The following is a 19,619-nucleotide window of genomic DNA, read 5'->3' on the forward strand; positions in this document are numbered from 1 at the left end:
AACTTTTAAGTCTGTTTATGCACTTAACTGAAGGCATGCAGGGATTTAAAGGTGATAGAGAATTGGGCACTTTTTTAAACCCCAAACCTTCATGAATTCAACTGGACACCTGACAGGAAAAAGGAACCTAACCACAGCACCAAGATGATCTCACAACTTCTTTTTTCTGCTGTGTCCTGCCAAAGATTGTTTGAGGGGTCCTTTGGTGCTTTCTGAGCTTGGCTGTTTTCTTGCAGACCTTTCATTACCCAAACTAAATAACATCATCAGCGCTACATGACTTGGGTAATAAAATGTCTACAGGAAAACAACTCAGCTCAGAAGGCAAATGAACTTTTTTTTGTTTTCCTTTAAAACATTTCGCTTCACATCAAAAAAGCTTCATCAGTTCAGAACTGAAGAAGCTTCTTGGATGGGAAGCGAAATGTTTTCACAGAAAAAACCCAATGAAGTCCAGTTGCCTTTTGAGACAACTGTGTCCTGGATGATTGAGAATCTCCATAGACAACGAAGCTCAAAGAACATCAAGGACTCCTCATTTCAGCCCTGAGCTACAAATATTCCCCTTTAATGATTGTTCGTTCATTCATTCAGATTTATATAGCCACCCATCTCACAATCAAGTGACTCTGGGCAGCGAACCACAAAGGTAGAGAGCTAACTGCGCAAGTTAATGCAAATACTGCTCATATTAAAAACTTTAATCATTATAAAAGGCTGTAATTGTAAAGTTAAGAATCCCAATATTTGTTGCTGACATGTTGCCTTCATTTCATTCTCAAGCCATCCGGGAGATGATCTTAAGACTTGTGTAGCTCTTCCTGCTATTGTCTTTTCACTCTTTCTCTGACACCATCCAAAGGGAATGTCCAAGATCCTCCTTGGAGGAAAGTCATGTGTTTACAATGAATGGGAAAAGAGATACAGTAAGAGAGACTGGATATGAATAGACGATGGGGAGAGTGTATCTCATGCTTGTAACGTTTTCATGATGGGTGAAGAGCGCTGTCTTTGGCACGATCTGTAGAACCTCTCCATGCAATCTAGAACTTTAACAAAGGGCAGCCTCAAGTAGCACAGATAGCCAAATAAGTGGAGATCAAGGAAAGAGGATGGGGCCAGCATGGTCATCTGTTCCTTTTCCAATTTGCGTCCTTCAGGCATTCAACAAAAGGCCTGAACAGGGCTTGGATCAGAGGTGGTATTCAGCCAGTTCAGACTGATTTGGGCGAACTGGTAGTGGTGACCTGTGGGTGAGCCTGCTCACCCACCCTGGCTCCATGATGTCCTATGTAGCCTCATTTCCGATGCCAAAACGCAGACGGTGCATGCGTGAGGCACAGAAGACTGTGCGTATCAGGGGTGGGTTCCGGCTGCCGCTACTGCTGGTTCACTCAGGGATGCGCCGCACACTGCATGTGCATGCGCAATACAACAAAAATTGCTCTGTGCATGTGCAGAAAGCAAAAAACAATATGGCGGCACCTATGGTGCTGCCGAGAGAACCGATTCAGGGGCATGGCAGGCCTGGGTTGCTGCCGGTTCCAGCAACTCAGGCTGCCAAGTTACTACCAGTTTGGCCAAACCTGTCTGAACCCACCTCTGGTGCATATCCATGGAAGGTGCACTTGTGCATGCGTGCTCATATTTGCGAACCGATGGTAACCTTCTGTATATCCCCCCCCTCTGGCTTGGATCTATTTTGGCTATATCTTTTTGTATGTCTGCGCTGATCTCACCAAGCATCAGGTAAGAATACATTCCAGTTCTCCCCAAAGAGGTCACGACAAGATTGAAATTAAATGTTTCCTCGCCCACACATTGAAAGCAAGTTATAGTGAGATTACTCAGATCAGTTTATTATCCTTCAAAGAGATTGTGAAAGAGGCAATTGATTGCACACGTGTGTAATTGCTCCCTCCCCAATGTGGGCAGGGTGGATAGACCCAGCAGTTGGGTACATAAGCCATTGAAAATCCTCCAGGACATCAGCAGGAGAAGAGCTCCAGAAAAGTGAAGACAACCTTTCTGAGTAAGTTGAAACCTTAAGGGGAGAAGAGAGCTGTGGCTGTACAAAGCTAAAGGATCAGATGGGTTTTTAATCGAAGTGGATTGGATAAGTAAGAACATCAGATTATTGGCAAAGAAGGTACTTTGAAAGCCTGTTTGGTTTAGTGGTTAAGGCGCCAGTCTAGAAACCAGGAGATGGTGAGTTCTAGTCCCACTTTTGGCATGAAAGCTGCATGGGTGACTTTAGGCCTGTTACTCTCTTTCAGCCAAATTCACCTCACAGGGTTGCTGATTTGGGGAAAATAGGAGGGGGAAGGAATATGAGATACGTTTTCCACCTTCAGTTATTGATAAAAATAATAAAGGTGGGATTAAAAGACATAAAGGGGAAAGGATAATCATGGCTGCTTTTGCTTTCCATACATAATGTATACATGTATATTAGTAGACTTGCAGGAATCATCTGAAATCATCAGCTGGCTGGAAACTTTCTGTCTTGTTTCCATTCTAATGATGGCAATAGCAATAGCACTTAGACATATACTGCTTCATAATGCTTTACAGCACTCTCTGGGAAGTTTACAATATCTGCATATTGCCCCCAACAATCTGGCTCTTCATTTTACCGACCTCGGAAGAATGGAAGGCTGAGTCAACCTTGAGCTGGTCAGGATCAAACTCCTGGCAGTGTGCAGAGTCAGCCTGCAATACGATCCAATATAGGTGAACGTTTGCAACTCAAGGTTGAAAGGAGGAGTCCTTCCTGCTCCCTGAGCTTGGTTGTTTTCTTGCAGACATTTCATTACCCAAACTAGCAACATCATCAGTGCTAGTCCTGATGGTGTAACCTAGCCCCAGCCTCTAGGAGGCACCAGCTCTGATGATGTTCAGCTAATTTCAATAATGAAAACATCTGCAAGAAAAACCATCAAGAACGGAGAACACGAAGGGCCCTTTAGACATGATCTTGTTCCTTGCATCCCTCTTTCTCTCTGCTTCAATAATATAATTTTAATAGGAGAGTCTGTGATAATCCCTTGCATTGTGATCATTGCTTGTAGTTTTTCGAAAACTACAAAAACTACAAAAGCAAAGAAAATACAGCTGAAATATGGAATAGGGAGGATTCATAAACACCTTTCATCTGCTTATTACATCCAATCTTCTTACAACCCTTTAAGAAATGCCTTCAAATGCTTTGCGTCTTCCGAAACTATGTGCTTCAATGGAAAGCAGAAGGGGTATTAGTGACAGAGGAACAGGAGTGAAGAGAGGTAGTTACAGTGCACTTATATTGGGGATGGGAGTGGAGACTCCACTCTCCTTTTGAACATCCCCAGCCTGAATTCTGGAGAAGCAACATTTTGGGGAGGTAAGCACAATGCTACATCACCTGCAAGGCTATTTAGCAGCTAAAGTACCAGGTGTGGATATTTGTTTAGGAAGTATCTAGCTAGGTAATTAGAGCACAGATCTCTGATTCTGATGCTAATGGGTAGCACTAAAACTTGTGATTCAGGACTTGGGAGAATAAACAAACAGGAAGAGAAAGGAGGACACCCAAAGATTGGGATCTTGTAGCAGGTGCATTGCTGAGTCTGGAAGGCGTAGGATGTCACTGGAGAGAAATTGTGGTAGAGGTCCTCCGTGATGGGTCATTATTTGGGCAAAGAGGAGGAAAGGGCTTCTACAAGATAGATTCATGGTGCTGCTTGTCCCCAGAATGAGGACAAAAGTGTTCCAGGAAGACCAACATAGGAGGACCAGTTTAGGTTAAAATTTCTTCTTGATAACAGCAACGTTATTTTTATCAATTACTTCCAGTAAGGGCACACCTATCCCTTAGCTCCTAGATCAGTTTGAGATGTAGTGAAGATAAACAGTTGGCATATAATTACTTCTGGTCAATGATGAACTTTTAAATACATTCACAAGGAATGCTGACCTGTTTTTCTCAGATCTGGTGGTGCATTAGTTGGGATGTTGGTTTTGTAACTTGACCCATTGGGAGGACTTGAGATCTGAAAGGGATTTTCTAAAGGGGCAGATGTGATGCTCCTTTATAATTTAGTCAGGATTGCTGTCCTCTCTATACTGACCGGGACGGTGTTAACCAGTGGTGGGATTTTAATAATTTAACAATTTAAATTGTTTAACTGCCCTAATGATGTCTTCCAACAACCAGTTCACCAAACTGCTCAGAAAGTTAACAACCGGTTCTCCCAAAGTGGTGTGAACTGGCTGAATCTCACCACTGGTGTTAACATGGATTTAACATGTGTGTAAGTAAGTCATGGAGATAACAATCCCATTTTGTATCTGTTTGAAGAACAAAAGACCCTTCTTCCCTGACTTTTTGTGATTTTGGATTCTAAGATTTTACTAACAATTCTAGGTACATTCCTTGAAGGAGGACCTATTTTAATTTAGGAAAGAAAAGTGTAAATACACATAGGCTGATGCTGTTAACTTTCTATATGAGCCCTATATATGGTACTACTGTCTATGGAGATCCTCAGTCATCCAGGTCATGGTTGTCCCAAAGGTGCTTTTCCAAAAGGCAACTGGACTTTCTCGGTTTTTGTCCTTGAAAATGTTTTGCTTCTCATCCAAGAAGCCTCTTCAGTTCTCAGAAATGTTTTCAAGGAAAGAAACCAAGAAGGTCCATTTGCCTTTTTGGAAACGCACCAGGGATGGGCTACTACTATGGGTTCACCCGGGTTCGAGAGAACCCGTAGCTAAAGTTATGGCCGGTTTGGAGAACCTGTAAATCCCACCGCTGGCTGGCCCCTCCCACTCCACCCCTCCCCTCCCCTCCCAGGAGTCCCCACGCGGCCTGTTTTGAATGCGAAGTAAGTGCAGGGCCCACACAGCGGTTCGGGAGGAGGTTAAAACAGGCCTTCCCGAAGGCCTCCAGTTTTCGCCCTTTCAGAGTCTTGAGGAAAGCCTCCGGAGTCTGGGAAAGGCAAAAAGCCCCTCCCCCTCCCACCATGGTGCAGGAGGCTGATTAGGCCACGCCCACCCAGCAACTGGGCAGAGAACCCGTTGCTGAAATTTTTGAAGCCGACCCCTGAAAAGCACTTTTGGGACCTACATACCACTGTTCCTGAATTGCTACCCAGGCAGTGGAAACGCTTCATCAATAACCGATGAAGAAAAACAGAGAGACCACTGGGTGTAATGGATGTTGAGCTAAAAACTGGGAGACTGTGAGTTCTAGTCCCACCTTCCGCATGAAAGCTGGCTGGGTGATATGGCCCAGTCCTTCGCGCTCAGCTTAACCTACAGATAGTTGTTGTAGGGAAAACAGGATGGAAGGAAATGTGGGATACAGGCAGTCCTCAACGTATGACTGAATGTTTAACAATCATTTGAAGTTATGACCTACCTGATAAAGGGGACATATGACCCAAGTCAGAAGTTCCAATGATTGCCCTCCTCACCTATTTATGGCATTTGTGGTGTCCTAGGGTCCCACCATCATATTATACAATGGTTTTGCCAAACATTTCAGTACCATAGCAAACAATACATTCACTTAACAACTGTGGTGTTTTGCTTAACAACCACTGAATGAGCATTGCAAAATTGGGTTGGTCACACTACCTGTTTTATATAGATAATCCTCAACTTATGGCCACAATTGAGCCCAAATTTTAGGTTGTTAAGTGAGAAATTTGTTAAATGAGTCTTGCCCTAAATGACAACTCCTCTTGCCAGATTTCTTAAGTGAATCACTCCAGTTGTTAAATTAGTAACACGGTTGTTAAGTGAGTCTGATTTACTTTGCTCAGATGATCACAAAAGGGGATTGCATGACCCCAGGATGCTGCAACCATCATAAATGTGAATCAATTGTTAAGCATCCAAATGTAAATCATGTGACGGTGGGGATGCTCCAACGGTCATAAGGGTGAAAAATGGTCGTAAATAACTTTTTTCGGTGCTGTTGTAACTTCAAATAGCAATGGCACTTAGACTTATAGACACCGCTTCACAGTGCTTTACAGCCGTCTCTAAGCGGTTTACAGAGTCAGCATATTTGCCCCCAACAATCTGGGTTCTCCTTTTACCTACCTCGGAAGGATGAAAGGCTGAGTCAACCTTGAGCCAGTGAGATTCGAACTGTCGAACTGCAGTCAGCCGGCAATCAGCAGAAGTAGCCTGCAGTACTGCATTCTAACCACTGTGCCACCCCGTCTCTTGGTCACTAAGCAAACTGTTGTGATTTGAGGACTCCTTGTAATGGTTAACAGCTTACAATCATAATGGGCAGACGCCATTCTGGTCGTAATTCGAAGGCTACCTGTACGTATCCCAGCTTTGGCTTTATTTTAAAAAATCTAGTTGTAAACAAATAAATTGGCTTGAATAATGGGCAGGATGAGGATCAAGAAGGAGAAGCTCAAAAGAGATATCATAGAATCACTGGTGGTGGGTGGCAAGAGCTGTTTGCCCTGTTGTAACCATCCAGGCTGGGAAGATTCTTCTTGAGTCATCTCTATCATTAGAGATACCAACGTTATCCATGGGCCAAAGAACTTATTTTGCCAACAGGAACACCTGCAGAGGGAGTTCAAGATGGCAGTACCACAGGATCAAAGTCTTGCCCCATTTTTTAAAAATTGGTGTGGCACCCACCACACGTATAAAAAAGGAGCAGCGCTTTGATTACACAACTCGGTTTTATGCTGGTGTGCCAGTCACAACCCTTACTTGCACAGAGATAGATCAGATTGCAGAGAAGAGCAACTAAAGATGGTTAGGGGACCGGAGGCTAAAATATATACAGAAGGGTTGCAGGAACTGGGTATGTCTAGTTTAATGAAGTAAAGGATTAGGGATGACATGATAGCAGTGTTCCAATATCTCAGGGGCTGCCACAAAGAAAGGCGGGTATCAACTTATTCTCCAAAGCACCTGAGGGCAGGACAAGAAGCAATGGGTGGAAACTAATCAAGGAGAGAAGCAACCTAGAACTGAGGAGAAATTTCCTGTCAGTGAGAACAATGAATCAGTGGAACAATCTGGCTCCAGAAATTGTGGGTGCCCCAAAACTGGAGGTTTTTAAGAAGAGACTGGACAACCATTTGTCTGAAAAGATATAGAATTTTTTGCTTGTGCAGGGGGTTGGACTAGAAGACCTCCAAGGTCCCTTCAAACTCTGTTATTCTGTTAGTCCCATTACACTTTGTGCCCAAGTAGATTGTCATTTAGATTCCTGGAACAGATTTTACAGCAATGCTGTTACCGAAGACGGTCAGGCAACATGTTGCAACATGAATACTGCATGTTATGAGCATATTGCTCTGTTTTTATTTTTTCAGACCTTCAAATGAGTTACTGGTAGTCCTTGATTTATGACCACAATTGAGACCAGAACCACTGATACTAAGCAAGGTGGCTCTTAAGTGAGCCATGCTCAATTCTATGAAATTTGGGCCTGGTTGTTAAGCATATCACTGCAGTCCTTAAGTGAATCTGGCTTCCCCCCCTTGACTTTGCTTGTCAGAAGCCAGTTGGGAAGGTCACACATATGGTGATCACATGATCCCCAGGATTCCACAACCCTCACAAACACATGCTGGGTGCCCAATGCTTGATTTTTGATCAAGTGACTGCAGGACCACTGTAAACCATAAATGTGAGGACCGGTTGTAAGTAATATTTCTCCGCACTCTCATAACTTTGAAAGTCATTAAACAAATGGTCATAAGTCAAGGACTATACATTAATTTTAAGCCTATATACGCTATTAAAAACTTTGGAACCGTTCTGACTGCTGCTTTTACTGTTCTCTTTTTTATTTGCTTCCCTTGTATTTAAATTTTTGAATCGACGGTGGATTTTAAGGGATGGCAAGAGCAAAGTGATGCAAGTTGATGGAAGGTGGAATGCCCCTTTTATTTTTATTTTTCAATAGCCCTATATTTTGTATTTCCTATAACAACCTGGCATACCAAAAAAAAAATCAAGGGAATTTTTGGGTATGGCACAAAACTGAAGGAAGAATCTTTTGCTGCTTACACCCAACGTTTTGTACAACCTCATAAAGTTATCAAAGAAAAGGAGCAACTTCAGTCAATCCAAGGGAATCTTTAGGGGGAATATGGGATGTACAGGTAGTCCTCCACTTACAATCACAATGGAGCCCAAAAGTTTTGTTGCTAAGCAAGACAGTTGTTTAATTGAGTTTTGGCCCATTTTACGACTTTTCTTGCCACCGTTGTTAAGTCGATCACAGCAGTCATTAAGTTAGTAACACGGTTGTTAAGTGAATCTGGTTTCCCCATTGACTTTGCTCTTCAGAAATGGGATGACATGACCCCAGAATGCTACAACAGTCATAAATACATACCAGTTGCCCAGCATCTATATTTGGACCACATAATCAGAGGGATGCTGCAATAGTTATAAGTGTGAAAAACGGTCATAAGTCACTTTTTCAGTATTGTAATTTTGAATGGTCAAAGTCAAGGGCTACCTATAATATAAACACTTGTTTTTGGTTGTTGTGGAACCAATATGGTTCCTTCCTGGGGCCATCTGACCACTGGATGATGGATGCATGTTGGCAAAGAGTGGACTGAACTCCTTTGTTAACATCTAATGGTTGCCCAGATTTACCCAGCTCAGATAGCATTTCATCTTCATATCTACCTCCAGGTGCTGTAATTGACAAGCCGACAAGATGTGTAACATGGATTGTGTTGCCAATGCCGTAAGGTCGGCCCTGAGGACCATAAAAAGGGTATTTGACAAGACCAAAGGTAAGAAAAGGGTTGTTGAAAAATGCCTCCGTATTTATACTATACCCAGATTAGCCTTAATAAAGCTTTATGCAAAGCTGCCCTAAAGACACATCATCATTAGCTCTTGATTTATCCCACTGCCTTATCCCGGTTAGGATATTTAGCACCATATACTAAATAAATAAACCCTGGTGAAGTAGCTGTTTCAGCATCATCAAGAAATGGGGGAGGAGAATGGCAAGGAAGCGGCACATTAACAAAGCAAAAAATAAAGGCTATGTTATTTTCAGAGGTTCAATTTTTAAAAAAATACTATAATTCACTATCTTACCTGTAGTTTAAAGGGACGTGGTGGAAGGGTGGGTTGCTGCCTGTTCACACGTGCGCCTGCGCAGTTGACTGTAAATTGTTGTGCGCATGCACAGAACATGAAAAAAATAAATAATAAAAAACAAGCCAGCAACGGCAGCAGAGTCCGGACAACTGGTTCGGGGGCATAGCCAACCTGCCATCCCTACCAGTTCAGCAACTCAGTCTCAATTTCCACTACCATTCACCTGAATCAGTGGGAACTGTTAGCAACCCACCTCTGATTTGGTGGCTTAGTGGGTAAGACACTGAGCTTGTTGATCAGAAGGTCGGCAGTTGAGCGGTCTGAATCCCTAGCACACATAACGGAGTGAGCTCCTGTTACTTATCCCACTTTCTGCCAACCTAGCAGTTCAAAAGCACATAAAAATGCAAGTAGAAAAATAGGAATCACCTTTGGTGGGAAGGTAACAGCATTCCATGCGCCTTCGTTGTTTAATCATGCCGGCCACATAACCACAGAGACGTCTTCGGATAGCGCTGGCTCTTTGGCTTTGAAACGGAGATGAACACTGCCCCCTAGAACACTGCCCTCGGAAAGACTAGCACATATGTGCGAGGGGAACCTTTATCTTTATCTTCACCTGTAGTTTGATCAAAAGAGCTCAGGTGATCCTTTTTCAGGGGAGGCTGTTTCTGAAAATGAACTCTCACAAGCAACTTCAGCTCACTTAAAAAAAATATTGTATTGGTGTGGGTTAATTCTAGCTGCACTGAAAAGCACACACGGAAGGGAAATACAGAGATTTACCAAATGAAGTTAAGCAGACCACTGTATCTTAAAACATGTGCATTGATAATACAATTTGCTAGACAAGTTTTGACAACGGGATGTCTTCATGATCAAAAGATAAATCTCCCACATTTCAAAATCAGTTTTTTATGCATTGACTTGGTTTTATAGGCTGTCCTGTTTCTTCAGGCTTTGAGGCATGGATTCAACACCCTCCTTGTAGTTGTGTGACTTTTAATGACCACTAGCAATAGCAATAGCAGTAGACTTATATACCACTTCATAGGCCTTTCAGGCCTCTCTAAGCGGTTTACAGAGAGTCAGCATATTGCCCCCAACAATCTGGGTCCTCATTTTACCCACCTCGGAAGGATGGAAGGCTGAGTCAACCCTGAGCCAGTGAGATTTGAACCGCTGACCTGCTGATCTAGCAGTAGCCTGCAGTGCTGCATTTAACCACTGCGCCACCTTGGGCAGGCAACAGGCTGGCCAATGAAATGATTTAGTCACTTAAGTGGTGACATTTTGAAATAGTTGGCCTTAGCCCCTCTTCAAATTTTGGCATCTTGTTTCCTCACAGCAAGTTCCAATATGTCTAATTGTGGGTATCTACAGTAGTTGTGGTGGCTCAGAGGCTAAGACGCTGAGCTTGTTGATCAGAAAAGTCGGCAGTTCAGCGGTTTGAATCCCTCGTTACCTTTACAGTATACAATGATAAATGGCTATAAGTTGTAAACGAATATCCCATGTTGTTTTAAAGACTGAAGTCACATATTCAACTAAGATGTAATATCATTTCTTGGTTTTAGTTTATCATATTTTGGGAATTCAGCCAGCTATGGTTTAGTCAGGAAGTCATCACTAAAGTAAACCATGGATTAGCAAAACAGATGAATCTAACCTATAACAGCTTTGTCTGATATAAGGACTACCTGGTGCATTAGAACTGTACTCAGTAACAGTAAGAGTTGGAAGGGACCTTGGAGGTCATCTAGTCCAACCTCCTGCTCACGCAGGAGACCTATACCTATACAACTGCCGAACTGCTGACCTTCCTAATCGACAAGCTCAGCATCTTAGCCACTGAGACACAGAATAGTCATTCGATGTGGCAAATGCTTGGATTTATTTTTGTTATGGTCCCTGACAAGTAGAATTCTGGGAAATCAGAAAGCTCAATGGCCTTGACACAAAATGAAGAATTCCTTATTTACCACTTTATTACATCTATATTGGGTATATAAAGTCAATCCAAGAATAGATAAAATACAAAAAAAAGGTCATAACATCTTGTCAGTAAAGTTTCTAGTTTCTTTCATCACTAATGAATTCTTGAAGTTACTCAATCTTGGCAATATCCCAGCTAGCCTTAGGGCTAGGGAATTCTGGGAGTTGAAGTCCACACATCGTAAAGTTGTCAAGATTGAGAAAACATTGGGGTAGAGCAATGGTGGGTTTCAAAATTTTTAGAACCTCTTCTCTAGGTGTGGCCTGCTTTGTGGGAGTGGCTTGGCGGCCGTGTGACTGGGTGGGAGTGTCTTTTGGCCATGTGACCAGGTGGGAGTGGCTTTCTGGCCATGTGACTGGGTGGGCGTGACCAACTTGTAAAATGTGGTGAAACTCACTTAACAATGCTCTTGCTTAGCAACCAAAATGTTGGCTCAGAAACTCTGGCATTTGAAGCACGCAAGTCTTAAAGCTGTCGAGTTATAAGACCCTTGCACGCCTAACCCTTTAGAAAAAAAAAACAGGGGTGTTCAAACTTGACAGCTTTAAGACTTGTGGACTCCAACTCCCAGAATTCCTCCTCTGGCTCTTCATCTTGATGATGTGCGGAAGGGCGGGGGGAGGGAGCTGGAACCGGTTCTAAACGGCACTGTAGATTTGTGGAACCTTTTCTATAGAAGAGGTTAGAACTGGCAGGAACCCACCCTTGGCGTAGAGAAGCCAACCATTTTGCTCCCAGGTTCCTACTCCAACTCTTCTCCTCGATGAACCAATAGCTTACAGCTTTCTCATTCACCTAGTAAATATTCTTACTCAATAAATCTACTTCCTGCTCTTTCCTGACCTCTGACCTTTTGGCCTTTATTTGTCTTTCAGAAGTGATTGAGCATCCCTACGAGGAACCCAAACCAGGACCTGACAAAACAGATTGAGGTCATGATGGACTTCACCATCCGTGATATGCAAAGATCTTCTATATTGTTAAAGAACTCCATGGATTATTGGGTCAAAATTTCCCAAAAAGAATAAAAGTCATGTTGACCTGAATCTTTGTGTTGGCTTTCTTCTGAAGTGTCTAAGAAAGGAGCTACTACTGTTAATTGAGTTGGCTTGTTGAGTTGCAAATGGATGATTGAAACACTCTTATGCAACAAGTCACTCGCTTAATTTATTCTGCTCTTTCAAAATCAAGCGGCCACACGTTAGGTAGCATGATAACCACATGTTTATGTAATTATTGATCTTATATCAAAAGCTACAGGTTCAGATTAGGCAATAATTGCCTACTCCAGGGTGGGAATGAAAATGGGTGAAATTATGGAAAGCATTAGATTCCATCTCCACATAAAAGCCATACAGATGTAGGAAGTTAGCACCCATCCCTTTCCTTGAAAAATGAAATCCTAGGAAATATTGAAAAGGCAGAATATTATATTTCCCTGGATAAGGAATGGAGAAACATGTTTTTGGGCAGGAAACAGAATCACTCTTAATATCCCCCACTTTTTTTTAATGGGCCATTAAAATGTCTGAGACAGTCTATTCTACATAACAAAGATCTCCCCCCTTCAGCTCCAGGGTGATGGGATTAAGGCATGATAGTATTAGCCCTTCACCCAACTCACCACATGGCATCCAGGAACTCAACCAACCCTGGACTCAAAACGCAGCCTAGAGAATTGCCCCTGCATGGCCCCATGGGAGTCTGACAACCAATCAGAATACATTTCTTACACAGGAACAGGAAACAGAGAGGAAGGCCTGAACAGAGTATAAAAAACCCAGCAAGTCCCTTTTCTCTCTCTCTTTTCTTCTTCACCCAACACCTTGAAGCATGTGGATCCCCTTTATCTGTTCAGGAGCTGAAGCCTTCTGGTCCTGTTCATCATTAAACCATCTTTCCAAGCAGCCTCCGTGTTTCCAGTGTCTTTTCCCCCATTTGGAACTGAACCCAGAAGGACATTTCTTCCAACACAGAAAAGCCAGCTATTTAGTCACATCTAACATCTCTCATCTTTTCATCTCTGGGTTCTATCACATAGATTCTTCATGCCACTCATCTCTGGCTCTGAAGCTGGCCATCCCTTTCTAGTTACCCTGCTTCATTCCAAAACTGGGTTGATATATTTTTTTAGTTTAAACCCAGTTTATCCAAACGCAGGATTTATTTATTTTTTTGCAACATTAAGACTGGTTGCAGATTGCGTTTTTTTGTTGATTTTGTTTTCCTACCTCCCACCAGAGGTGGTATTCAGCCGGTTCTCTCCAGTTCAGGTGAACTGGTAGTGACGGCTGCGTGAGGCTCCGCCCCCCCGCCCCAATATAATGCACTACCTTCTGCACATAGGCTCACATTTGCAAACCGTAGGGAAGGTAAGTAGATCCCACCACTGCCTCCCACCCTTTCCAGTTCCTGGTCAGAGTCCCCTACAATCTACCTAAGACAGAGGAGATTACAGCAGTAATGGTTTCCTCTTATCTTCACTACTAGCTCGCAATGCTTCTGCGCATACGCAGAGCGTTTGTGATGATGTCTGGGCAGGTGGGCAGAGCCTCCTGCCACTATCGGTTCGCCCGAATCGGGGCGAACCAGCAGCATATCACCTCTGGATTATAGCCTTATCAATGATTTTGCCCTCAATCAGTGAGATAGCCCTGGAAGGAGACTGGCCAGCTTGGTTCTCCTCATTTTATCAGCAAGGTGAATTTTCATATCATTTTGTCAAAGAAGCCCATCTTCTGTCCCTCTCCATCTCTCTCTTACACACAGCTGCATCTATGCAGCTGCAATGAAAAATAACTGACTGTGACAATGTTATGTTATCCTGCCAGCATCACTGCTATTTGAGATTTAAAAATAAAAACAGCAGGAATAATCCATCCCAGCAGAACAGCTTTCTTTCCACTTAACAACTATGCCTCCTCTCTCTCCTCTTTCTCTCCTTCCTCTCTTCTCCTATTCCTCTCCCCCCTCCTCTCTCTCCCCCTCCCCCTCCCTCTCCTCCTCTCTTCCTTTCCTGTCTCTCCTCTCCCTCTCTCCTCACTCTTCCCCTTTCCTCTCCCTCTGCTCTTTCTCTCTCTCTCCCCCTCTTCTCCTCTCTCCCTTTCCTGTCTCTCCTCTCTCTCCTCCTCCTCTCCCTCTCTTCCCCCATTCCTCTCCTCTCTCTTCCTCTCCTCTCTCCTTTTCCTGTCTCTCCTCTCCCTCTCTCCTCCTCACCCTTTTCTCTCTCTCTCCCTCCCTCCTTCCCTCTCTCCTCCTTTACCTCCCATTCTCCATTTTTCCAGCAAGTGTCTGGACCAGCATTCCTCAACTTACAAATAAGTGTCAGAATATCACACTGGAGTTTGATTGTAATGTCCATCATCTACTGTTAGTTTTCATTAATTGTCCCCATTCCTTGGACTGAGATCAAAAACAGAGCAAAAACTACGGCTGTGGAAACACCCTTGGCGCAAGAGGCGAGAAACTCCTGATTGCAAAAATGTCTCTCAAATCTTAATCACAGAATAGCTCAAGTTGGCAAGGAATGCTAAAAATAGCTACCTATGGTTCTTTCAATGTGATCAAAATAGAACACGAGAGAAAAAATGGAATTACAAAATTCTAGTATCACCTTCTGGTCACACAGACAGACAGCTGAATTTCATCCCACATATTTGTAGCTGTTCTTGCAATTATTATTTTTTCATTGCACGGGAATCCCACAAACTGTGAAACACTCAATGCATTATATTCAGAAATTAAATTATATTTAAAGGGGGCATAATCTATTATTTCTATTTGAGTTCAAAGGAATGAACAGTAGAGGGAAGGTTTAGATTTAGGTTTAGGTAGTTTATTTATATGCCGCCCTTTTCCCTGGGGGGACTCAGGGCGGCTCACAATTCGGAAGGAAGGGAGGACAAACAGATTAAACACATAAGACAGTACATCATTAAAAGCACAACATTCATACAATTCGGGTGGGTTGAGGTCTTTAGCCCCAGGCCTGTCAGGACAGCCAGGTTTTAAGGGCTATGCGGAAGGTCTGGAGGGTGGTGAATTTTTAGAATTTAGAATTTATTTGTTATTTATAGGCCGCCCTTTTCCCTGAGGGTACGAATCTCCATGGAGAGATCGTTCCATAGGGTCGGAGCTGCCACAGAGAAGGCTCTCCTCCGCGTGGTTGCCAGTCGACATTGACCGGCTGATGGAACTCGGAGGAGGCCTAATCTATGGGATCTAATTGGTCGAGTGGAGGTAATTGGCAGTAGGTTAAGGTGACCAGACGTCCCGCTTTTGGCGGGACACACCCGCCTTCCAATGCATTTTCCCGCGTCCCGCCCGCCTTTTTAAAAGGCACGCTTTTTTTGGCGCTCGCAGCTCCCACCCATCAGCTGCTAGCTTGCTGGGCTGGCTCATCGTTCTGTTCTCTATCCTACCAGATGAGCCAGCCCAGCAAGCTAGCAGCTGATGGGCGGGAGCTGCGAGCGCCAAAAAAAGCGTGCTTTTAGCCTTTTACCTACTACCTACAAATTTAAGCCAGCCCAGCCTCCCGCTCACTGATTGGATTGGCCTGGACTCCAGCCAATCAGTGAGCTGGCTGGGATGGGAAATTTTCAGCACGCTTGCGCGAGTTTCCATTTCCTTTCTACAAAAGACGAAAGAGGTTGCAGCTGCGCTGACTGGTGAGTAATCTAATTCTAATCGAATTTTCCGCTCGCCGCGGCAGGAGGAGAGGGTGGGGGCAGCTGCAGCCGCCCGCGGCAGAGAAGTTCCACGCGGTGCAGAGGCTCCCGCCGCCCGGCAGAAGCCCCTGAACCGTGTGCGGGCGGCTGCCCCCTCCTCCTCCCTGTCCTCCTGCGGCCGCGAGGAGTAGTCCGTTCGTGCAGAAATTGCCCGCCCTGGCTGAGTGAATTGGGATCGCCTGCGGCCGCGAGGAATACTCCGTTTGCGCAGGAGTCCTCGCGGCCGCAGGCGATCCCAATTGAATTCACTCTGTGCGGGCGGCTCGGCTGCCCCCCCCTCCTCCCTCTCCTGCGGCTGCGAGGAGTAGTCTGTTCGTGCAGAAATTGCCCGCCCCGGCTGAGTGAATTGGGATCGCCTGCGGCCGCGAGGAATACTCCGTTCGTGCAGGAGTCGGGCGGCTCGGCTGCCCCCTCCTCCTCCCTCTCCTGCGGCCGCGAGGAGTAGTCCGTTCATGCAGAGATTGCCCGCCCTGGCTGAGTGAATTGGGATCGCCTGCGGCCGCGAGGAATACTCCGTTCGTGCAGGAGTTGGGTGGCTCGGCTGCCCTCTCCTACTCCCTCTCCTGCGGCCGCGAGGAGTAGTCCGTTCGTGCAGAAATTGCCCGCCCTGGCTGAGTGAATTGGGATCGCCTGCGGCCGCGAGGAATACTCCGTTCGTGCAGGAGTCGGGCGGCTCGGCTGCCCCCTCCTCCTCCCTCTCCTGCGGCCGCGAGGAGTAGTCCGTTCGTGCAGAAATTGCCCGCCCTGGCTGAGTGAATTGGGATCGCCTGCGGCCGCGAGGAATACTCCGTTCGTGCAGGAGTCGGGCGGCTCGGCTGCCCCCTCCTCCTCCCTCTCCTGCGGCCGCGAGGAGTAGTCCGTTCGTGCAGAAATTGCCCGCCCTGGCTGAGTGAATTGGGATCGCCTGCGGCCGCGAGGAATACTCCTTTCGTGCAGGAGTCGGGCGGCTCGGCTGCCCCCTCCTCCTCCCTCTCCTGCGGCCGCGAGGAGTAGTCCATTCGTGCAGAAATTGCCTGCCCTGGCTGAGTGAATTGGGATCGCCTGCGGCCGTGAGGAATCCATTTGTGCAGGGGTCCTCGCGGCCGCAGGCGATCCCAATTAAATTCACTCTGTGCGGGCGGCAGGCGCTGCGCCCACGAGGAGCTGCCTCTTCGTGAATGGGATCGCCGCCTCCGAGAGCATGGGCGCAGCGGCTGCCGCCCGCACAGAACGTCGTGCGGGGGTCCCGCCGCCCGGCAGAAGCCCCGGGACCCAGTGCAAATTCGCTGCGCGAGGTGAAACGGCCGGCAGCAGCCTCGCTCTCCTGCTGCGGCTTCTGTTTCAGTAGGGAAGAAAACTTCCTTTCGCTTCCCGGGCTTCTGCCGCCCGGCAGAAGCCCCGGGACCCAGTCAAATTCGGGAAGCGAAAGGAAGTTTTCTTCCCTACTGAAACAGAAGCCGCAGCAGGAGAGCGAGGCTGCTGCCGGCCGTTTCACCTTGCGCAGCGAATTTGACTGGGTCCCGGGCTTCTGCCGCCCGGCAGAAGCCCCGGGACCCAGTCAAATTTGCTGCGCAAGGTGAAACGGCTGGCAGCAGCCTCGCTCTCCTGCGGCCAGCGTCCGTTTCAGTCGCTTCCCTTGTCCGTCTTGATTGCTGGAAGCAGTAACAAACAGCGCGTCCGCTCCGCATCGCCCTGACAACCACCCCAGCCGGCGGCTACCGGGCCTCGCTGGAGTCAATTGCAAAACTGCGTTCAGCGCTTTGAGGACCTGAGGCATCTTGGGAAATGTAGTTCCCTATCAGAAAGAATGGAGTAGCTGCGAATTTGTAACAACATAATATAACTTGGTGCTTCGCAGGTTACGAAAATCTCGTTTGATTTGCACACTGTTTTTTAAAAGTTAGATAAAGAAATTATGCTGTGAAAGCGACTAGATAGCCCCCCTCCCCTTCCTGTGTGTGAGAAAGGGAAGGAGAGGAAGGAAGGAGGGAGGGGGAGGAAAAGAAGAAGGGAGGGGGGGAGAAGATGGAAGGAGAAAAGATGGATGGAAGGAGAAAGAATGGAAGGAGAAGGAGGAAGATGGAAGAAGAAAGGAAGAAAAAGAAGAAGGGAGGGAGAAGGAAGGAGGTAGGAAGAAAAGGGGAAGAGAGGGAAAGAGCAGAAAGACAAAGAGGATGAAGTTGATAGGCAAGAGGAAGGGGGAAGGAAGGGAAAAAAGAGGGAGAGAGGAAAGAAGAAAGGATGGAACTAGAAAGGAAAGAAGGGAAGGAGGGAGGAAAGGGGAAGACAGGGAAAGAGCAGAAAGACAGAGAAGGTGAAGGTAGATAGGCAGAAGGAAGGAAGAAGCAAGAAATAGGAAAGGAGGGAAGGAGAAAGGAACAAAAGCAAAGAGGAAGGGAGAAATGGAAAGAGCAGAAAGACAGAGAAGGTAGATAGGCAAAAGAAATGAAGCTGAAAGAATGGAAGGAGGAAGGAAGAGAAAAAAGGAAGAAGGGAGTGAGTGAGGAAAGGAGATGATGGAAGGAGAAAGGAAGGAAGAGAGGGAAAGAGCAGAAGATGGATATGTTGGCATGAAAGGGATCCGGGCACAATCTCACCTGTTCCAAGTAAAGTTGCCTTTTGCAATTGGCTACCGGTAATCCTCGACTTACGACCAGGATTGATCCCCCAATTTCTGTTGCTAAGGGAGACGTTTGTTAAATGATTTTTGCCTCATTTTGCGACCTTTTATTGCCACGTTAAGTGAATCATGGTGGTTGTTAAGTCAGGAACATGGCTGTTTAGTGACCAAAATTACAATGGCATTGAAAAAAGTGACTGATGACCATTTTTCACACTTAGCGACCATTTTCACACTTAGTGACCGTTGTGGCATCCTCATGGTTACGCGATCAAAATGTTGATGTTTGGCAACAGATTCGTATTTCTGTTGATAGTTTGAAATGGTGACAGTATAAATTATTGCTGGTGTAATACTTAACAATGGTTTTTAAGGATTTCTTTTATTTATAGAATACCTTTTTTATTATTTTGGGGGGATTTTTACTTTTAAATTGTTTATAAAATGTATTTACTACAAGAAATGTTCCTTTTTGCAAATGTGATCTTTGCAAATCTTTGTGATGCAATATGTTCAAACCAGGTTTATGTGTCTCAAAGTGGCTGCTATTCTATGGGCAGGCCAGGTTGGTGCAAGGCAGCTTTGCCAGATTTTGTGTGTTTCACCCTCATTGAATTTTATATCGTATAAAGAATGGAAGGAGGAAGGAAGAGAAAAAAGGAGGAAGGGAGTGAGTGAGGAAAGAAGAGGATGGAAGGAGGGAGGAAGGAAGGAAGAGAGGGAAAGAGCAGAAGACAGATAAGGTGAAGGTAGATAAGCAAGAGGAATGAAGGAAGAAGTGAGGAGTCTCGAGGAGGGGGAAAACATTTAGTGACCAAAGTTACAATGGCATTGAAAAAAGTGACTGATGACCATTTTTCACACTTAGCGACCGTTGCGACCATTTTTCACACTTAGCGACCGTTGCGACCATTTTTCACACTTAGCGACCGTTGCAGCATCCTCATGGTCACGTGATCAAAATTTTGTTTGGCAACAGATTCGTATTTATTCTGGTTTCAGTGTCCTGGGGTGACCTTTTGACAAAAAAAGTTTTTTTTAATCAACCCCCCCCCCCCCGGTCAAGGGTGTCCCTCTTTTCCAATCTGAAAATCTGGTCACCTTACAGTAGGTGGTCTCTCAAGTACCCAGATCCACTACCATGAAGGGCTTTGTAGGTGACAAGTAGCACCTTGAAGCGTACCCGGAGATCGACAGGTAG

General features: G+C 45.4%; 1 long non-coding RNA gene across 1 annotated transcript; it reads left to right on the forward strand.

Annotated features, from left to right (window-relative positions):
- Positions 1–1,998: 1,998 nt before the first annotated feature.
- LOC148047823 (uncharacterized) lies at positions 1,999–12,101 on the forward strand. The gene is made up of 3 exons (XR_015695768.1): positions 1,999–2,032; positions 8,677–8,780; positions 11,968–12,101. It is a non-coding gene; the product is annotated as an uncharacterized LOC148047823 (long non-coding RNA).
- Positions 12,102–19,619: the final 7,518 nt, after the last annotated feature.

The sequence above is a fragment of the Thamnophis sirtalis genome, unplaced genomic scaffold (genome assembly GCF_051295495.1).
Source record: "Thamnophis sirtalis isolate CommonGarterSnake01/CBP01778 unplaced genomic scaffold, rThaSir2_p1.2 scaffold_3, whole genome shotgun sequence".
NCBI lineage: Eukaryota > Metazoa > Chordata > Lepidosauria > Squamata > Natricidae > Thamnophis > Thamnophis sirtalis.